Here is a 7,821-nt window from a genome sequence, read left to right as displayed (position 1 = left end):
TCTAACAATTCATGTTAATTTCAACAGTTTTTGAACAAAGCTTAAAGAACATAGTGTTATAGAGTAAGAATGCTCTTACCTAGGGGGTAAGGGAAGGATTAAACCTGACTAATTTCATTATTTGGAAGGACAAGAGTGATTTTCTATCACTATGACTAACCCAGCAAATAAAAAGGAAGCCCACCCTAGGAAGTATGGTAGGATGATGTCTCCAGGTTTTGGCCCTGGGCTCTTAGCCTTGAAGTATAAATACTTTACTTCTTTGGCTGTTTTGCAGCATGTAAATTTGTATTGGCCCTGAGGCACTTGTTTTGTCATCCTCAAATTAAGATTTTCCTTCATAGGCCAAGCTAAAAGAATTAAACACTGAAGTTTCCTCCCATAAGTTAGCTCCTCAACCTCTTCCCTCCTACAGGTGTTTCTATGATACAAGGATGAGGAGGGCGAGGTGTGCTCTTGCCTGAGCAACTGCAGTTGCTAAGTGGGGGAGATGTAAATACCTAAACATTCTGGCTTTGATTTTTCTGAAGGGAAATACATGTTTTCCTTACAACTTGGGCTCTTTTTTTTTTTAATTTAATTTTTGCTCATTCATTCTAGTACTAAGAACTCATGCATGTTCAGCGAATAACTCAGCAAATACTAAGAAGAAAACAAATTTTGATTTTTTTTTTTTTTTTTTTTTTTTTTTTTTTTGGCCAGTCCTGGGCCTTGGAATCAGGGCCTGAGCACTGTCCCTGGCTTCTTTTTGCTCAAGGCTAGCACTCTGCCACTTGAGCCACAGCGCCACTTCTGGCCGTTTTCTGTATATGTGGTGCTGGGGAATCGAACCTAGGGCCTCGTGTATCCGAGGCAGGCACTCTTGCCACTAGGCTATATCCCCAGCCCCCAAATTTTGATTTTAAAGTGCATGATAGCAAGATACTGGTGTTTCATGCCTATAATCCTAGCTACTCAGAAGGCTGAGGTAGGAGAATCATGGTCCAAAGCCAGTTCGGCCAAGAAAGTACCTCTTAATCACCAAAACGAGGTAGAGCTGTAGCTCAGGTGGTGAAACTCTATCCTTGAGCACAAAAGCTCAGGGTCAGTGCCCAGACCATGAATTCAAACCCTAAGACATCCCTCCCCTCTCCCCCCACAACATGGAAAACTTTAAGAATCAGGATAGGCTTATATTTATATTAGCGACTTTTTATGGCAAGAATATCTTCTATTAATTCTTCCAGTGCCCCCCCCCCCTTTTTTTTTTTGCCTTGGACTCAGACTCAGCCTGAGCACTGTCCCTGGCTTCTTTTTTGCTCAAGGCTAACAGTCTACTACTTGAGCCACAGCACCACTTCTGGCCTTTTCTGTTTATGTGGTGCTGAAAAATTGAACCCAAGGCTTCATGCATGCAAGGCAAGCACTCTACCACTAATCCATATTCCCCCAACCCCCTCCTTTTTTTTGTTAAGGAATTTGAGCACTATCCCTGAGCTCTTTTGCTCAAGGCTATATTACTCTACTACTTTGAGCCTCAGTTCCACACTGGAGATAAGAATCTCATGGACTTTACTGCTTGAGCTGGCTTTGAACCATGATCCTCAAATCTCAGCCACCTCAGTAGCTAGGATTTCGAGCATGAGCCACCAGCACCTGGCATGTTCTTCCAGTTCCTTAAGTAGCAGTTACTAAAAATTTCCTCCAAGGGCTGGGAATGGTTTAGTGGTAGATGGCTTGCCTAACATGCATGAAACTCTGGGCTCCATTCCTCAGTACCACATGGACAGAAAAAGCTGGAAGTTGTCCTGTGGCTCAAGTGCTAAGAATGCTAGCCTTAAGCAAAAGAAGCTTAGGGACAGTACCCAGCCCTGAGTTCAAGCTCCAGGACTGGTCATAAACATTTACCATTGTGAAGCAACAGTTTTTGAAATGCATCTTTTTTGAGTACAATGCTGATCAATACCATTGCTTCCATTGTTGTCCCCTATTCTCTCGTTCCCATACCTACCCTCAAGTTACATAGTATAATTCAGTTATTGCAAAATGCGCATTGGTAATAATGACTTCTCACCCCAGAGGCAATAACTTTTTTTTTTTGGTACAGTCATGGGACTTGAAATCTTTTACCCGGGTGCCATCCTGATCTCTTCAACTCTAGGATAGTGCTCTCCACTTGAGGTACAGCACCACTACTAGTTTTCTGGTGGTTAATTGGAGATAAGAGTTTAATGGACTTTCCTGCCTGGGTGGGCTTTGAACCGACATCCTCAGATCTCAGTCAACCTCCTGAGTAGCTAGGATTACTTAGGTGAGTCACCAGCTCCCAGGTAACATTTTTATTCCTGGACAACTTTGTTTTGTGTGTGTCTGCCAGTCTTGAGGCTTAAATTCAAGGCCTGGGCAATGTCCCTGAGCTTTTTTGCTCAAGACTAGTGTTCTACCACTTGAGCCACAGCTTTGGTGGTAAAATGGAGATAAGAGTCTCACAGTCTTTCCTTCCCAGGCAAGAAATATGACTGTCCAATATACAATAATCCCCAGTAAGTACAAAGCATTATTACCATTGGGCAGGTTGGCAAGTATAGATAGCTGGTAAGTCAATGGCATCATACAGATGAGTGAAAAATTTTGATAACCCTGAACAAAAACAAGTTGTTTATCCCAGGTAACTTTTAGTGCAAGTAGTTATTTATATGTGCCAGATGGAACAAAATCGGTGGAAGAGAAAGACCAGACTTGGAAGGCAGCTGGAATTTGGGTCCAGGTATGTGCTAGATTTGGGGAGGGAAATGTGCTTTCTTTTAAAAAAAACAAAAACCTGGTGGTTTTTTTTTTTAATTTTGTTTGTGTTATTATGAAGGAAATGTACAGATGAGTTACCATTTCGTGGCAATGAGTACATTTCTTTTTTCTCATTATTTCAAGATACTTTATTTTCAAAATGGTCCTAACACTGAGCTTCTAATGAGCACACTTCTTGTGAACAGTATCTTCCTTTGCTTTCCTAGCTTTTCCCTCCTGTCCCCACCTGCAAGTTTTACAGTTTATTTTCAGCATAATGTCTACTGAGTACCACTGAGCTGCAAGTGTTTTCATTTTTATTCACATGTCCATATATCTGTCATGACTGGGGTTTTTTTTTATCATTATTATTTTTTATAGTACAAGTGTTTTCAACTTTGCCCCAAGCTTGTTAGACAAGAGTTTTACCACTTAGGCTATGTCTCAGTAGAATCTGTCATGAGTTTTATGGGCTATTACATTAAAATGTGTAATGCACCTGGCATGTATAATTGTAAATTTGTAAATGGGAATTCCCAATGTTATGTCTGGGCACAGTGGCTCACACAATCCCAGCTACTTGGAACGTGGAGAGCAGGAGGATTGTGGTGTGACTTTCACGATCAGCCTAAGCAAAATGTGAGACTGCTTGTGAACAACAAACATCCAGGCCTGGTAGTCCTTGCCAATCATCAGGTCTGTGTGGGAAGCATGTATATCTATATGTGGGAGGGCCAGAACTTTTTTCAAAAAATGACCAAGAGCTGGGGGGTGGGGGTGGGATGACACTCAAGCAGTAGAATGCCTGCCTAGCAATCCCAAAGCCCTGAATTCAAACCTCAATACAGTAAAACCTTAGTTATGCAAGGTGGTACCACTGACTCATGACTATTCCTAGCTATTCAGGAGGTTGTGATCTGAGGATTGAGGTTCAGAGTCAGCCAGGCCAAGAGACACTACCAAAAAGCTTGAAGTGGCGCTGTGGCTCAGGTGGTTAGAGTGCTAGCCTTGAGCAAATGGAAGCTCACAGCCTGAGTTCAAGCCTCAAGACTGGCAAAAAAAAAAAAGACTCTCCAATCAACCATCAAAAAGCTGTAAGTGGAGCTGTTGCTCAAGTGGTAGAAGGGCCTTGAGTGAAAAAGCCAAGGGACAGCATGAATCTCTGAATTCACGCCCCAATACCAGCATTTAAAGAGTTGTGTGCTTCATTTCCTTTGGGTAGCATTTGTAGGTATTAATTAGTAAATGCTTATTAAGTAAATACTCTGTCCCTTTTAGAAGGGTCATTGTGGAGCTTCAGAGAAAAGAAAGCATTTGCTTGAAATAAAATAGGAAGAGTTCATTAGGGATCAATGTTAGAGGTACAAAGAGGAAGACATCTGGGAGTTTGAAGACTAGTAAGGCAAAGCAGTGCTACCACTTTCTGTGAGATGGAAGTATCCCCTATTTGGATTGCACTGTGGTAGCTGCTAGCCACAGAGCCATTGAACATCTGGGGCTAGTGTGACAGAAACCTGAATTTTATAAAAGTTGTAAGCTGGGTGATGGTGACTCACACCTGTAATTCTAGCTACTCACGGCTAACACCTAGCCTCTGAGTTCAAGCCCCAGGACTAGCACCAGAATGAAGAAGGAAGAGGACTTGAGGCCAACTGCCTATGTCTCATTCCTGTAATCCTAGCTACTTGGGGCTGAGATCTGAGGGTTGCAGTTTGTTTTGTTTTGTTTTGTTTTTACCAGTCCTGGGGCTTTAACTCAGGGCCTGAGCACTGTCCCTGGCTTCTTTTTGCTCAAGGCTAGCACTCTACCACTTGAGCCACAGTGCCACTTCCAGCTTTTTCTATATACGTAGTGCTGAGGAATCGAACCCTGGGCTTCATGTTTGCAAGACGAGCACTTTACCAGTAGGCCATATTCCCAGCCCCTGGGGATTGCAGTTTGAAGCCAGCCAGGATAAGAAAGTCCGTAAGACTTGTCTCCACTTAACCACCAAAAAACCAGAAGTGAAGTTGTGGCTGAAATGGTAGAACCACTAGCCTTGGGAGAGTTGGGGTGAGCAAGCCACCCTCAGGGCCAGCACCCAGGCTCTGAGTTCAAGCCCTAGGACTGGTCCATACAAAAAAATTGGAGTTCTGGGCTGGGAATGTGCCTTAATGGTCGAGTGCTTGTCTACCATGAGTGGAGCCCTGGGTTCAATTCCTCAGTACCACATAAGCAGATAAAACCAGAAGTGGCAATGTGACTAAAGTAGGAGAGCACTAGCCTTGAGCAAAAGAACTTAGGGACAGTGCCCAAGTCCCATGATTAACAGTGGAAAAAATGGTCCAGTTTAGGAACAATGGTTGTGAGTTAAAGGTCAACCTGAGTTACGTATAAAAATCCTTATTAAAACAATAAAATGAGCTTCATTTCAGAAACAAAGTAAGACTACAAGGACAAAGAAGCAAAACAAGTAGCCAGAGCTTTGAGATGAAGGCAAACCCTGGAGAGTTCCGGGACTGACCACATACTCCCTCTCTCAGAGCATAAATATACCTCCCCAACACAATAACAGGAGACTTTAAACTCCACTCTCATCAAAAGACAAATCAGCCAAACCAAAGATAAGCAAAGAAGCCTCTGAAGTAAATATAACCCAAATGGACTTCATAGACATATACAGAGTATTTCATTCAAAGACCACCCAATTCAAATTTTTCTTAGCAATCCATGGAACCTTCTCCAAAATTGATTACATCATAGGACACACATAACCCAAGCAAATACAAAATAATCAAAATAGTTCCTTGTATCCTATCTGAATTAAACTAGTTCTCAACAACAAAACAGACTGCAGAAAATACTCAAAGACATGGAGACTGAACAATATATGGGTCACTGAAATAAAGGAGTAAATTGGGAGGCTCTTAAAATCCAGTGAAAATGAAAACATACTGATACCTCTGGATACTGCAAAAGCAGCATCAAGAGGAAAGTTAATATCTCTAAGGACACAAACAGCTCAAGTAAATGACCTGCTGCTAGAAATGAGCTGCTAGAAAAACAAGAAAAAGCCAAAACTACTAGATGGAGATGAGATTACAACAAATATCCAAGAAGTCTGAAAGATTATGAAGGACTACTTTCAAAACATGCAAAAGGGCTGGGAATATGGCCTAATGGCAAGAGTGCTTGCCTTGTATACATGATGCCCTGGGTTCGATTCCTCAGCACCACGTATATAGAAAAGGCCAGAAGAGGTGCTGTGGCTCAAGTGGTAGAGCAAAAAGAAGCCAGGGAGAGTGCTCAGATCCTGAGTTCAAGCCCCAGGATGGGCAAAAAAAAAAAAAAAAAAAAAAATAAGGAAAATCTAGTAGAGATGGTTAAACTAGAGATACAAACTTAGCCAAGAGGTTATGAACCACTTAAATGTGACCTTTAACACAAAATTAAGGAAGTAATCAGGAGTCTTCCAACAAGGAAAAGCCCAGGTCCAGAAGGATTCAAGGCTGATTTCTATAAGATTTTTTAACTTGAACTATCCTGTACGCTTCAAAATTTTCTGTGAAATAGAACCCAAAGGATCACTTCCAAACTCATTTTATGAAGCCAACATCACATACCCAAAACCAGATAGGGATTCAATGAGAAAAGAAAGGCAACTGTAGTCCAATCTCTGATGAACACTGGTGCAAAGCATTACCCAATAATCCTGGTGGCTCACATCTGTAGTCCTAACTACTCAGGAGGCTGAGATCTGTGAGGATTATTACATCCCTTTACCCACAAATGTCCTCAGACTCAGATGAATGGGGCAAGGAGACTATTGCTTAATAGCCGCCTCTGCACTCTATTCGCATAGAACTTAGCACTAAGCCTTTGTTCAGCAGGGATTTTAAGGGAACAGCCATATGCAGATGGTGATGTGTTACCGCACTGAGATTTACAGAAGTCAAGCAATCAGTGATTACAGATAGTAGTCCTCAAGGCTACAAAATAACTACACCATAATTACAGTAAACAAGTTGTCAAGGTTACTTCTAAAGGTACATCAAGGCTAATGGCTACAAATATTCCAGCAAGTTTACATTTGTGCTCTCCCATACCTTATCTGGTTTTTATATTCGAAATTTATTCCTGGGGCTGGGAATATGGCCTAGTGGCAAGAGTGCTTGCCTCATACACATGAAGCCCTCGGTTTGATTCCTCAACACCACATATATAGAAAAGGCCAGAATTGGTGCTGTGGCTCAAGTTGGCAGTGCTAGCCTTGAGCAAAAGGAGGCCAGGGACAGTGCTCAGGCCCTGAGTTCAGCCCCAGGACTGGTAAAAAAAAAAAAAAAAAAGAAATTTATTCCTGTTGACCAAATGAGATTTACTGTTGTTGACCAAACCACATCTCAGATCCTTCTGAGTAGGTGTGAGCGAGCCACCAGCACCTAGAGTGTATTTCAAGCTTTGGATTTCTTATGATCTTTGGTCTACATCCTCACTTTCTGTTGTTGTTATTGTTGTTGGATAGACATATTTGTTCAGTCTCCTCTTTCCTTCCTTTTTTCTTTGCTATCAATATCACAAAGGTCTTCTATCACTAATACCTGAAAGTTTTATTTATTTATTTTATTTGTTGTCAAAGTGATGTACAGAGGGGTTACAGTTTCATATGTAAGGAAGTGAATATATTTCTTAACAACTTGTTACAACTTGTTACTTCCTCATTTTTCTCCCACCTTCCCCCCTCCCTAGTTTCCACCTCCTCTCCAGTTGTACAGTTAGTTTACAGCATATTGTCTTGTAGTATTGCTGTTGCATTGGTTCACCTTTTACCCTTTGTCTCTCCATTTTGATGTTCCCTTCCCTTCACTAGTTTCTTTTTTTTTTTTTTTTTTGGCCAGTCCTGGGGCTTGGACTCAGGGCCTGAGGACTGTCCCTGGCTTCTTTTTGCTCAAGGCTAGCACTCTGCCACTTGAGCCACAGCGCCACTTCTGGCCATTTTCTGTATATGTGGTGCTGTATATTTTCTGTATATGTGGTACCAAAATCCATTACAGTGATGTCAGGGGTAAAACAATAGGGAAG

The sequence above is a fragment of the Perognathus longimembris genome, chromosome 4 (assembly GCF_023159225.1).
Source record: "Perognathus longimembris pacificus isolate PPM17 chromosome 4, ASM2315922v1, whole genome shotgun sequence".
In the NCBI taxonomy this organism is placed as follows: Eukaryota; Metazoa; Chordata; class Mammalia; order Rodentia; family Heteromyidae; genus Perognathus; species Perognathus longimembris.
This window is presented reverse-complemented; position numbering follows the sequence as displayed.